We start from the raw sequence: 15,305 nt of genomic DNA on the forward strand, positions 1-15,305 counted from the left end.
TAGCCTATAGGTTAAATAAAAAATTTAAATAATACTTACATCTGCATATAGATTTTTGTATGAATGCATTTCATATCCTAGAGGACAACAATTACTTTGACATGTTTATGAAGACTAATCATTGAATGCTGTCTGAGACGGGGTGCACTTAGTACATCTCTGATGCTTGTGCTTGACACATTGAATAATACTTATTATAAGCAGGCAAACAAATACTCTCAGACAATCTTTATTTGTACTTCCTCTGCTTGAAAATGGTCTCATATATATTTGAACATTTCAGTTTCTGAAAGTTCCTGTATAGGAAATAAAAACAAAGGAAAAAAAGTGATTTAAAAAATATGTTATAGTCATAAACATTGTTCTTATGACTAGTGAGGCACAACGTGAGTGAAACAATTGTCTCACTTCACTGGGCTCTCACTCTCTCTAGGACACCTGCGGGTCCCCAGACTCCACTTTGGACACGAGGCAGGTCCACCTCGCTACGCCTCGCAGCCAGCAGAGCAGATACAGAGACGCTCCTACTGCAGGTCAATGACAGCAGTGCAGCCTAGTGAGTCTCACAGAAGTAGTGCCCCTCCACCCCCGCTCTGAGGACCGACAGTGAGAAAGTTAGCTACGTCGTTGACGGCGCGCGCACACCTGGAACAGAGGACATGGCCTTTGGGCATCTCATCCCTCAGCTCAGGCTGGAGGAGCCGGCGGAGGACGGGTCGTTCAGGAGCATCGCCTTCCGGCCCTTCCAGCATGGACACCACCAACGTGGGAGGACAGGCTCTCCCTGCAGCCACAGAAAACGACACAAGTAAGAGGCATTTGTGAATGCCCCAGGTCATTACTGTGAGGGTGATGGTGAAAGGGTTAAATGTAGGAATACGCTACAGCTACAGCTACAGCAGTGTAATGAAAAATAAACCAAAGAAAATCCACTTTAAGAGTGCAAACTCAGGGCTTTGAATAAAGTGGCGCAATGGAGACAGATGGTAACAAAGTAGCAAATAATCTCTGATAAACAACTATGCTACTTGCTGGGCAGCAAACAGCCCTTTGGCAGCTAACGTCAGCTGGTGGTGATACAAACATTGGGAAAGTTATAAAGACCAAGATGTATTGTGTCAGGAGTTGCCGGAGACCCAGAGCACACGGGAGAAGTGAGCCTGCAGTGCTTTCTGCCATACAAGGGTTTAGTTGAACTCAAACCATGATCTTTCCCCAAACCTAACCAAGCAGCTCTGTTTCCTAAACCTGAGGAGATTGTTCAGTGGGTCCAAAAGCAGCCACAGCTTGTTTTCACCAGCTGTGTCTTATTGCCTTGATGACAGTAACTGTGTTATTGTGGGAAATTAAAATACAGCAAAACATTGTGACGTGGCATAACAGAAAAAGCTCAGGTGTATATGATAGCATTGCTCTTCATTTAGGTGAGCTAGTTCCTGGCTCCATTGTGCTCGTTGGGACTTTTTTTGGTGTACCTGAGCCATCGTTAGCTAAAGGTCTCGTGTGAGTGCTTTAATAAAACCTATAAAGTAACTCTATAAAATGTATATATTTTTCGATTAAATTCTGTTATACCTGTGCAGCATTACTGTAGAAACGGCCTACAGGAAAAACAGAAGGCTACAGAGATATAAACATAGGCTGTGGTAGTGATGCAGTACGCTGTTATTTTGAGAAAAGCTGTCATTTTTGTGTATGAGCAGTGTTAACACTGGGAACATGACAAAGAGGCCATGTAAATGCCATCACGTAAATTATCATAATGTGATTCATAGTTTTCCATTTTCCTGTTAGTGTATCCACTAAATGAGTACTTTACATTAATGTATATTAAACATCGAAATAGACCAGTGTATATATAATATTTCTGCCGTAGTAAGATGTGTGTTATTGTAGTTTTCTTCCGTGTGTTTGTACATCCAGAAAACGGCTGGGTTTAAGGTCAAAAGGAATTTGACTAATGCGAGATGCTACAACGTGACTGTGAGACGTTGCTGTGAAAACTGCAGACATCCCAGCCTGTTGCTGTACGGCACCTGACACCTGGGACAGTTGGGATCTAATTGGGCTGTTGTCTAATATGAAAACTGGCTGTTAGCAGCCGCGGTGGTACGCTGATTAGGTGTCCATCTCTCCCTCTGTTGAACAGTTATCAGCGCCTCCAATGTCACGAATCTATCTTGTGGTTCTCGGGGCAGAAATGATGCCGTGCCAACAGTGTCGGAGCCAGATTACACAGCTCAGTGATGGTGTTAGAGCACTAAGGGGCATCCGTTTAATGATGTGGCTTGTAAAGACAGCTTTTGGGCTGGGGGAAAGAAAAAAAAGTTTCTTCTGCATTGTGATCAGATTAAATCAAAAGTGTTGAAATATGCCAAATTTTGTATGACATACGCCCACCCTGGGCTTTAAAATCTCGAGGGTACTTTCTAGTCTAAGGAGCTGCTTCCGTGTTGCTTTATTCTCATATTAGGAATCATGTTACCAGGGAAAGAAATCAAAAACATTTTGTGTGTGTGTGTCTCAACTTCGACGATCGCTAGAAGCAGTGCAGACTGCTGAACATTGTTCAAAGAAAGTCTCCACCCTGGCAATTTTGGGGCATTCTAGGGGCCAATTTAATGTTAAGTTTATCCTCCTTCCTTTCTGAAAAAGCCGATCAATTGCCTGTGAAATTATGAGCTGATGGACACTGGCAGCTCCACTGAATAGTTCGTACAGTTGTCACTTGTCAGGTGCCAAAGCTCGTCTCGTGTGAATGTAAATTTAGGTTTCGTATAATTGCGGTGCCAGTCCCTCTGGCATTCTCTGTTGCAGTATAGCAGTTTAAAAATGTCACTGCTGCCCTGACGTTTTTTTGGCTCCATCGCTTCTCTTTCCTGCTGTGGGCTATTTATAAACCCATTACATTATTCATCACTGAATGATTTGTTTTTTTTGCATTGCCTGCAAATCTGTCTGCCGTCACTGACCAAATGATGGGATTCACATATCGCATGATAATGTGACGGCTAACAAGACTCATGTTATGTAAGTTTTTGTCGATTCAACTTCTTGCGTGGGTTTATTTTAGAAAACCCATAACTTCTTCTGCTCTTTTGGTGCATGCCGTGGTCCGGTCAGCGGGAATTTTACTGCCAGTTGATTAAATTGCTCTTAGGGAAGCACTAATAAAGAATTCATCTGGTCCACCCCAGCCCATAACACTTCTCCTGGGCTGGCATCGCCCCGGATGGATGAGAATGGATGTTTTTGCTTCGTCACCTACTCATTTCCAATCAACAGAATTAACAGCCACTGCTGCCAACTGATGATGTCATGCTTTACCTGTCTGGGATACTGAGGACAGGGACGGTGAGAGAGGACAAATTAGACCGCTGAAGGGGTTCTGTAAAGTATCAGATAGTATGATAACTTTTTCTGTTCCTGTTCAACAATATATTGATATAAAAGAACTGTTGTGAATGTGTTTATCTGGAGTTTGAGTCCAGATTGTAGTATTTCTGGCTTCTGTCAGAGTTGTTCTAATAGGCCTATTTATGCGGAAAGGTGGAGAATTAAGGGTTGGAATCACATCCTGGCCTGTCAATCCGGCTGTGCGATTGTTTTATAGCTTTTCTTACCAACAATATCCAGGAAGCTAGTGTCACAGTGTGCAACGATTGTGCCATGGTTAGAAATCCTCCTGTCATCATCAGTGTCAGCGCCTCTCTTACTGCGCTTGTTACTCCTCATTCAGGGCCGGTCATTTTTTTTTTTTGTTTCCTTGAAATTCAGTCAGCTCACAGGTATCACATGGCCCGTGCTGATGGACCGGGCTATGGTGAGGTGACGCACATCCTGCATCCGGCACAGTCAGGGGAGCCCGACACGGTCGGGGATTTGCTGGCGGCTCCTTTTTCAGACTGCGCTGAGAGGATGCAGTCTAGTGAGGCAGAAAGGGCTAGGATCTGCTGAGACCTGGCCCAGAAATAGATTTTTTTAAAAGTGTCATGATTCAAACCAAATTCGGTGGCTGGTGGATTGGAAGGATGGTGGCAGTGCGCACACACACACACACACACACACACACACACACACACACACACACACACACACACACACACACACACACACACACACATTTTTTTTTTTCAGTGAACGGATGCAGAAAGTGTTTAAACAGAGTGTTAGACATTTAGCTGAAGGAAACATGGGTTAGAGCAAACTTTAAAAAAAGACGGCTTCATAGTACATAGCAGTCACTCTAATTGGGAGGAAATGGAGCCGCCAGCAGGTACTGTCGATCAATGGCCGACATTTAACAGTAAATGTGTCTGCCCCTTGTGGCTATAGGCTTTGCTTTGACCCTTCCTCTGAAGTGCTTGCCTGTACTTCATGTGCCATAGAAGGATATGGAAACAAGGACATTTGTCATTAGACTGTGTGTGATATGGGGCCTGAGGGGTTTATGTTATTGAACTGTGTCAGTTTGAGCTTTGCAGCTGATGTCACAGCGCACTACATGGACGCTGTGTGTGTGTGTGTGTGTGTGTGTGTGTGTGTGTGTGTGTGTGTGTGTGTGTGTGTGTGTGTGTGTGTGTGTGTGTGTGTGTGTGTGTAAGGGTACTAATGAGGAACCAGTCAATGCTGTGACTGGTAAATGGGGGTAGATCCTAGCCTTGGTCGGGACGAATTGATTTTTCTTTTTTTCTTTTTTTTCATCCCTATGAAATCGTGTGCAGCAGCTCTCTCTGATAATCCACAAACATGGCTGGGATCACAGCCAGGACGTATGCTTTTTAAACCTGGGTTTAAGAAACAGGCTTGTCCACCGAGGTCTATTTTGGCAAGAAAAACAAAAACTATTAAAAGGGTGATTGTTGACAATAGAGATAACGGGGGGAAAAGCTGTTGTCTACCTACCTTCTCATTAAAATGGTTTACTTTCATAAGTATCTTAGGCAAAGCAGGTTTTCTGTCGCAGCATATTTGGGTTCATGCGTATAGTGGAAGAGTTCTGTGCTTCTTATCTTAATGGTACTCATTTGCGTGCCACAGAGCTGGGTGGGGCCTCAAGTCTCCGCGCTGTGAAACCTGCTGGGAAGCTTGAGAAAGCACATTTTTATTTTATTCCAAACTCCACTTACAGTGAGAACATTGCGGACTCCTAATAAAATGCCCTTTCGAAACTCCTGCAAATATTTCATCATTTCAGTGAGAAGTCGCTTGCTTTACCTTGGGGCTCTTTTACTGTAGCAACCATTTGATATTTGACACGGGAGATTTAATTTCCCACTTAGAGCAAATAGTCCATCTGGTAGGCCGGATACTGTAACACATCCCCGACCATTCATATGTTGCTGCTAAGGATCGCGCCAATGCAGATAGAATTTGGTGTTAAAAGGAGTGTAATTGTGTTTGCTCATATTTTATACAAAGGCTATGAGGTTATTGCTGCATCCCTCGTGTGCACAGCCAATACTCAAATGCATTTCATTTTACAGATCCTATTCAACTGGGCTGTTTGAAAAAGATACAGAATGAAATAAAATAAATTGGAACCAGTCAATTAGCAACCATTTTATTTGAACTCAAATTCTAATAATTATAGGCTCAATAACCGTAATATGCGTCCTTTCCTTTAGTGTGTTTCTGTTTTTATGACCACCTGCCTGCCCTTTGACCTTTGCTTGCCGGTTCTAGCCCTCTAGATCTGTTTTTGTTTTTACTGCCTGGAGATGTAGAAAAAAATAAGGTCTAAAAAAAGAATGTGAAACTCTTTCTGACGTCGCTTGGAAAAGCCAGTGTTGAATATATTTGTAATATCCCCTGACTCTTCGGTCAAATTTAACACACAGAATCATTTTAAAGTCATCTTTACTATTCATGTCCCTCAAACAGATGTGTGCTGTAGTTTCACAGCAGTGAACCCTCACTTGTCTGTGACTTCAACTCATTAAAAGTTCATTTCAGTCAAATAATAATTGTTTTGTTGGTCAGCTTGGTCCATAAATTATCAATTTCCCGAGGATTCCGCATCTGAGCAGATAGGCTGCAGTCAGTTAAGCTCCTCTGCAAGGTAATTAGATTCAGATAATCCAAGCAACAAAAACCATAATCCTGCTCAAATTCACTGCATTCTGTTGGTGTTGAACTGGCAGACCTGATAACAAACTGCAGCCTGAGAGATTATAAAACTGAGCTGTTTATTGGATCATAAGACACAAGTTTACATCAATGTTATGCCATATGTCAGAGTAAGAACTGGGTAATTGTGTACCTTTTGTTGGTTGGTGGAGCTGGTTGGATAATTGTTTAAAGATGTGACACATTGATAATGATGGTTTTGTATACACTATATGGTGTAGATACTGACAGTATGTGATAAATCATATCCTTTGCCTACAGCACACCATGTAATGACCTTTATTTGACTCTGAACTCAAACTGTGTGTTTTGTGCAGAAATTGGCAGTGATGGAAAAACAAGTCAAAGTCAAAAGTCAGCTTTATTGTCAATTCTACACTGTACCGAACATACAGAGGAGTTGAAAAAACGTTTCTCTCCAGTCCAACATGTAAAGTGAATACAGATAATAAAGTGCAAAAATAGAAAAGACATTGAGACAACATATATATATATATATATATATATATATATATATATATATATATATATATATATATATATATATATATGTTTTATATATATATGTTTTATATATATATATATATATTAAGAAAACTATCATTCTGTATTTAGCAGCAGTCAGACATAGGGAGTCTTAAAAGACAATTGACAGCTTTGCACCATATTGTCATTAATTTAAAGAGGATCTGTACAAATGTAATAAACAAATGGTTACATGTAAATATGAAGAAAGGATAACCTCATAGTAATTTGCTGTGTTTTTATATCAGCAAGACATCATGTCAATACTGTGTGTCTTAATACCATGTGTATACATTTCGCAGCTTCTCACTTCCTGGCTCCACAAGGCCGTCTACAAGGGACTTGGCTCTGTTCCTCCAAGGGCATCACCGCGGAGGCTGACTCACCCAAGGGCCCCAGCTAATGAGCCAACGCAGGGAAATTGATTTAGTCTCCACCTTCCAATCTCCATACCCGAGCAGTCCAAAGATAAAACAGGGTGAGTCCCCCGGGCCGTGGCTCAGTAAAGCCCTCCAAAGTAATTTCCTTTCCTCTGACTGAAGAGCCAGATTAATTATAGACCAATAAAAACTAGGATCACGTCTAATTAGTGAGAACAGTGAACAAACGCAATCACGCTCTTTTAGCAGGTACCTTAACGCTTGTAAAGATGCACCTGTGCTCCAAAGTAATTCCATGTAATTGTTCTTAGGATACTGTAATGTTTTTATCTTGTATGACATTAAAAAAGAAAAATAAATTCAACATGCAAAGCTAATTTGCCAGAGTTATGCTGTATGCTATGGGGTCTAATGTGGTAATGTGCTAAAGTCATGTTGCTAATCTTCACTTCATGTTTTAGAATACAGTAAAGTCTTTATTATCCCTCAGTGGAATATTTGGGCATTAACACCAACATATTTCAAAAGCACAAAACATTAGGTAAAAGAAATAAAAACAGTAAAAGTCCCAAAGACCTCCTTCTACCACACACTTACATTTTAAGTGCTACAGGTTCCTAAAAATAATTTTCTCACTGCCTCCATTTAGACAACCGTTATCTTGGACTTCTTCCAGGAAGTTGATTACACACACGGTTAATGCTCACTCTATCCTGAACAGTCTGGATATCTGTTGCCTATCAATACGCTGCTCATCATTTCTCTGTTCAACCAGCATCACAAAAATTATTCAAACCTCACCTGCATCCCATATTTTTAAAGTAGTCATATTCTATTTTCACTATTCATTAGTTTTCACATCTCTCAATGTGGTGTAGATCACTGTCCACATGGTGGCACAATAGTATTACTCTTGATAAGAAATCATTTATGCACAGACAAGCAGCCTCAGCAAAGTTTAAATCTTGAGAATTCTTAAGATAAATGAAAAGGTTGAAGTTATTTCAGGGCGAGGGCTGGTTACCCTTCAGGTTATCCAAAAAATGTCAGGTCAGGGTCCGACCAAGACCGTCAGAAAAGTTAAATGATGTTGCAGCCGCATCGGAAACAGTAATGCCAAACAAGTCCCTGACACCTCTGATACTCAGGGCATCGCTGGAGCACAACCAGAGTGGCTCACACCGACCGTTTCATGAAGCAGAACCCAAGGTTAAGCTTTTTAACGGCACTAACGGGGAACAGACATGTCAGGGACTATGAGTGGAGAGACTCTCTCTGTGAGCTGCTTCGTTGTTTTGGATTATTAGTGGGAATCAAGGACAAGACGTGACAGGAAGTGAGTTGTATTTAGCTGGCCACGAATTGCAACTCCAGCCTTGTTTTCAGCAGCTATGTGTGGAGCGGGCAGCGGAAAATATGTTCACACTTAATGAGCCCATCATTTCGGCAAAGCGCTATGAGAATGTCAGTGATTATGACTCTCAAGTCACAATCACATTTCTCTGGATCAACCGATGCTCCTCAAAACCATATGAAATATTGATGAACGACCCGTATTGTTCTCTTGTGCACAGCTCTCTGGCTATTGTGGTGCGAACGTAATATAAAGTAATGCTGCAGTTGGTAACTGGTCTTACGGTTCAGAATCTGTTTGCACACACACTGCTGGACATTACAATATTAAAGACAGGACGGGTTATCACACTGGAGCTATAATATAACAATGCTGTTGTTTCACAGTTATTGGTTCTATTGTGTTCATCCTACAATATGTGTGTAAATAATGAACGAAGCAATTGGCATTATCATATGATGGATTTGACATATCCCCAAGGAATACTATACTAAAGTACAAGTGTGTATAGCATACTGCAATGAACACTTTCTTCATCTATCCTGATTTTAAATATATACTTCATCAGCTGAGCTGACAACATAAATACCACTCTCTAAAGCTCTCTATTTAAAATGTTATATATAGTATGTTTATATATTTTACGGGTGGTTGTGCCTGACTAGTTCATTGTAGAAACTCCAGGAAAGCTACTCGTCTCAGAAATGTTTTTCATTCGTTGTGCTACGCTAAGCTAACTGAGTGCTGGCTCATATTTAACAGACAGGTACCAGAATGGTATTGAACTTCTCTTCAAGCTAAGAGAAAGCTGATGAGCGTATGTCCCAAAATGTCAAACTATTCCTTTTTGAGGCCTTGTGTTTCTCAGTCTTATAAAACAGCTGTTATTCAAAAGCCACGATGACATTTACCCACTAACAATTCCTTTTTCTTGCACACACGTCGTTGCATTATGTGTACAGAATTTCCTTTACCACACAGTTGAGCCTCCAGTTTGATTATGCAATCTGGTTATTTGACAGACAATACATCTGTGGAACATAAACACACACACTCACGCACACACAAAAACAAACATATCTTTTCCCTCTGTGCATATTGCTCTCCCCCACTTTTCTCTCCAACAATAGTCTGGGACACCTACATTATTATTTAGTGTACTTAAGCCTGCTAATGGCTCCTCTGTAATCAAACACCATTCATCCACACAGAGGATTTAGCTCATTCTCTACCTTATTATATTAATACCTAATACCAGTTTGTGTGATATAATACAGGCATCAAGCACATTATTTTATCCTCAGTGAGACCCATTTTATTAATCCTTCTTACGTGTATCATATAGTTGTTTTTTTCCCCCACATGGCGACAAAGAGAAGAGAGGGTGGAATAAAGTGTCACTCTGTAACAATATCTTCCTTTGTGCCATGACTTGTACAGTGTCTCCCTCACCTCTCTTCTGTAATTATCCTCTTGCTATTGCTTTGAAGAGAGAGAGAGAGAGAGGTTATGTTGAACACTATCCGCAGTGCTGGAGCCGTTCAATTGTGTTGTTGAATGAGGGTATTAAAATGGAGAGATGTCACATTTGTCACTCGGTTCTATTGAATCAGTGAGGATGAATATTGGCTCGTTTATGAGAACTGAGCAAGGCGTTTACTTTAGTGCGGAGTCTTAAAATGTTAAAGGCATAGTTTGGGTCTTTTGAAGTGGGGTTGCATGAGGTACTTATCCGTAGGCGCTGTATTATTACCAACAGATGACGACAGGCAAGCTCCCGGCTTGGAGAAGCAGACGAGAGTTACCGCACTGGATCGAAGCAAAGTACTGCTGCGGACGAGGACCTCACGAAATGTATTTTAGCCGCCTTTAGGAAAGTCGCCACATTAAAAACCAAAAAAATCAACATCAGTTTTAATGTATGCTATTTTTTGAATATTTTCGCCAATTTACTTTGCCATGAGACACCCGTTTCTGACGGGTGAACTGGGGCTGTTGTGTCCATCCTTGCGCTCGCCAAAGCCACCAAAAATAAAAAGAGTTCATTTTTACCTCACAGAATATGAGGGGCTGGACTACCCCAGCCTCGATCGGTTAGTTTGTGTTATTGTGTGACTTTGGTGGATCTGCACTCACCAAACTCACACAAAACACAAACAGGCCAATACTGAATCAATAAAGTGATCTGTCAATCTGCTCTGTCAGCAGTCTCTCATCCTTCCCCGCTATGTTTTACACAAGCTCTGCACAATAGCTCAGCTAATAGCACTTTTTTTTTTTTTTTAAACAAAAGCCATCAATGTAGTCTAACTGTTCAGCTTAGTTTACCATAAATCTTCAAATTCTTCTAAACGTATCTGTGGGCTGAGACAAAGCAGCCCCTCCTCCCTCTAACTGCAGGTAGAAGAACCACATCAGCAGAGAGAGAACAGAGGACAGAGTGAATATCTACCTTCACTCAGGAATATTATATTAATATCATTTATTGACATATAACAATGATTTCCAGTGAGATTTTATTGAGTTTATATTGTGACTTTACTGTTATATTTATATATATCCTGTTCTGAATTCATTCTTTTTTTAATGTAATTTTAAAAAGCAATTATTTAGTAAGGAAAAAGAACTGATAAGAACATTGATAAAGGACCGAAGCGATGAGGAGTTTTGATAAAATCCTAACGACCCATCCCCAGAGATCAGAGTGGTGTGGCTGAAACTGTGCCAGTAATCAAAAATCAAAACGGCAAGCTAAAAAAGCTTTAGAACTGTGTTCATGTATGTGTGACCCCTTTTACATTTCAAGTTGTAATTTGATTAAATGTTATTTTATTAAATAGTCATGAATCCAAATGTAAATATACAGTCTTTGATACAGTGATCAGACTTTCACTAACAGTGATGTAACTGTGGTGTTAAAATATAGCACAGCGTTGATCCCACACCTCTACATGTAACAGTAAATGTAGCGCCATTTGTATCATATTTGATACGTGAGTTTCAGAGACCTCTACGTAATTAACATGAGCAATACTTTCCTGAAAAAACTGTTGTATACAATCCTATACATGTCTGCTACCATCTGGTGGAGTTTCCATGCATTGCAGGCAGTAGCAGGCATTTAAATTCCATTTCCAAAATGGCAGCCGTCACGAAGTGACTTTTTCGTTTTCGGCAGGGAAATCGTTGCTAATTTTGAAACAGTTACGGTAAGAATAACATTTATAGTGTTACTAATATTTCAATATGACTATTTACTGTATTGAAGCAAATTATAATTACTTCATATTTCGTTCCTTATTTTACAGTAAAATCATGTTGAAAACACTGGTATCAAATACGATACAGCAGGTTTATAAGGTAATAATTCACCTGTAAATTTTTGTATTGTATTTCATTTTGCACTCTGAATTATGCCATATCACAATGCCAAATACATTATTTTGGTCAATTAATTAAAGTAATTAAAGGTAGTAAGCTAAATTGAGTGAAAATGTATGTTTTTTATGTATAAAAAAGAAAATCCTTGGCTATCATAACCTTTTTTTATATTGTTAATTCATTAATTAATTAATTTAAAAAAAAGAAATTCAGAGTAAACAATCAGATGCAAGCAATGCACAGGCAATCACTTCTCCCATGTCTACTGTGGGAAATGTAAAGTCCATCTTTGCCTGAAAAAGGACAGAAACTGTGCTTTTCCTGCCACGAGGCGAAACAAACAGGTTGTAAAAGGTTGCTGTTTGGGAAAAAATAAGAACCAAACCAACTGAAATGTTCCTAATGTTCCAAAGGCAATGAAAATCATTAGTTATTGTTTCTAAAATAAACATTGTTGTGATCAATAAATTGACAAATATGCCTGATGTATCAAATGTGATACAAAAAAAATATCATATATGTAAATACAAAAAAAATATATTTTTTATTTTTTTTGACTAAAGGTCCAATAAACACTTCAATATCAAAAAATCTGAATTCTCTGAATATTATATGATGTGTCAGACTTTACAGGGTTAAGCAATAAAAGCTAAGTGGCATCTTTGGCAGTGTCGGTGGTATCGTATTCCTGTCATTGTCTCCACTACAATTACGTTGGCATTGGTGATCTTAAACATACGTCTGAGACATCTTGGGTATTAAGTGGAACTAACAATTGCTGATTTCGATGTTTACCTTTTCTCCTCAAAGAGCTGGTGCTCGCTAGACTAAAACCCTCTGTCATTACCCAGTGGGGAAGCAAGGAGAGGAGCCATCTGCTAACAGTGCATTCATGGTCTCACTCTCATACTGCAAAGTACCAAAGTAGTGATCACTGCTAGACAAGATATTTTGCTTTAAAATGTGCCTGCAAGTTCATGATGTTTTTCGCTATTAATACCAAATCAGTTAAGTATGCTTAAAATCTACCGCATGGGCAGTAGCAGTTATATTACCCTGAGCGACCGGCTAAAAAGGAGAAGCTCACACAATTTTCACCGTTAAATGCAGCACTGCAACACAAACAGACTGAGGTGGACAACACGCAGTAGAGATCAGTAGAGAAATGATCAGATTTGATTGACTTCAGATGTCCACCGTATCAGATGAGGAAGTTAGAGAATCATACGGTTTTGGCACGACTTGGTCAATAGATGTGACGGACCACATGTTTGCTCCTGACCAATCATAGCTTGCCATATTTCCCGACCTGTGCGATGTCATCGGAATGAAGTTCCAAGAGACCAACTTCCAGTAAAAAAAAAAAAATAGAAACAAACAAATGTAATGAAACTGAGTCTAAGAAATGAGTTGCTGTTTTACAGTTCCAACTAGCAGCACCAACAACACCATTCCTCTGTCGCTACGCCGTCTTTACAGTTGAGTGCAGAAGAGCTTTCTGAGCTCCTATTGGTCAACGTCACGCAACTTGTTGTGGACTTTGTCATATTTGGCGAGAAAAGGCAACAAATTATAACACGCTAGTCTTTTTGTTTGGGCATCGTGAGGCGTGTAGCGCCACGATACACTGCACCGGTTAGAACAATCAATTGTTACGCAGAACCCCCGTTTTCGTTCCCGATGCCCGACGTTTGTCGAGTCGCTGTGTTTTCACGCTGATATTGAACCATCAAACTGTCTTAAATCCATACTGATCCATTCGATGGCCACGGCTCATTCTAGATCACAATATAAACTCCACAGGAGACCTTTTGACATCTGTTCTGCATTAATACTTATTATCCTCTGTGATTTCTAATTTGGGTAATTTCAACTTCAAACTGAGATTTTGTCATAAAAGCATGACAGATGGTAGAAGACGGATATGTTTGTGCTAATGCAATAAAACGTGGAAGTGCTGTTGTATTGTTATCAAGCGGAAACATTGAGACGAGAAAGATGCTGATGTGTTTGTGTATCTTCACCATGAAGCATCCGTCACACAACAGAGTTGGGTCAAACTGACATTTTGCTTGATGGTCAGGATGGCTTGGTGCTGTAACATGCATTTCCTTCTACACTAAATGTAACAGGCCAGGGGAAGGCTCGAAAAAAAAAAGGTATTTAAGAGGGTGAACAGACTCATTATTGTGGGGACAGAGTGGATACCAGCAGATGTAACTAATGACCCTGCATCAAGAAAAGATCTGCATGTACCAGTCAGTCTGACCTCACAGCCGTCAGAGATTTCTGCATAGAGACCTCTTCGAACACTGCAACAGGAACTTAACTTGTAACTATTGCGATGCTAGGATTGACGGTGGGTGGTACCTGTAGAGACGAGAGAAGTGATTGATTGTAGGTTAATGCTGCTAATTGATTTTGAAGATGTGTCTGTCTTTGCTGATGAAATCTTATTCAAGACACATAATCCTCCTGAGATGCTCCATCCGCCTTTACCAAAAATCTCGACAGTCTAACTTGCTCTCGGGTGTGTTGGCGTAGGCTACACAATACAATATAATACTTGTAAATGATATAAATGTTTTGTGAATACTCTTGATTAATCTTGCAAAAGCCATAAAGTTTTACATTTGACAGTGTAATTATAATAAAATAACAAATGTTACTCGTCTTTTTCCATCGTTTTATGATTAGCTCTCGGCATACAAGTGAAGCAGTGACCTTCAACGTGGTTCCAGTGTTAAAGGTCACATTAATAACTTTGGATTCAATAATAACACTTAATGAAGCCTATACAGTAACACACGACTGCAGCATGTAACGAGTTTCAGTACTAACATGGCACATTGCTCCTTGGCGTTTTCTCTAATTAGCTGTGTGGGAAAAGTTTGCCCTCGGCTCACTTTAATAACATGAATTTATTATTAACAATAAAGACGGGAGGAAAACATCTTTGTTTCCTCTTTCAGAGATATTCCTTAGCAACAACGTTGCTCATGCCCTCCATGCCCTGTGGGTTTTGTACAGTGGTTGCACATCTGTACAGGTGGATTTACAATCTTGGTCCGACGAATTCTATTAATGAAAAAATATGATTGCAATTCTGATAGCTGTAGTTTTACAAGCTAAAAGAGCTCACAATAGCATTTAATAATTAAACATTCAATTTCAACCAGGTAAACATGGATCGATTTAGCTGTTTGAGTAAAACATATAGCTAAGACTTGTTTGTCTTTCCTGATACAGTTTTCTGTGTTCAACTACTGCACTGCACAGCAAAAACAGCTGCTTTTGAAGGCTTTTCTTATAAGGAAAGAGGGGAATGTGATGTGCATGTTTATCGGTCTCCAGCTGCCTGTTGGCAATAAGACTGCAGGCAGAGGGACTTTCATCTCTGTGTGTAGAGTTTTTAAACCCTGAGTTAATCTACAGATTAGAGCTGCCATGCTTTTACTTTTTAATCACAATGAATTGTACTGTACGTGTTTTTGTTTTTTTATTATTGAAAGGATGTCAGGGCTTATTTGATTACA

This window comes from Cebidichthys violaceus, unplaced genomic scaffold (genome assembly GCF_023349555.1).
Source record: "Cebidichthys violaceus isolate CVI_PGR_0920_01 unplaced genomic scaffold, fCebVio1.0.p SCAF_1, whole genome shotgun sequence".
NCBI lineage: Eukaryota > Metazoa > Chordata > Actinopteri > Perciformes > Stichaeidae > Cebidichthys > Cebidichthys violaceus.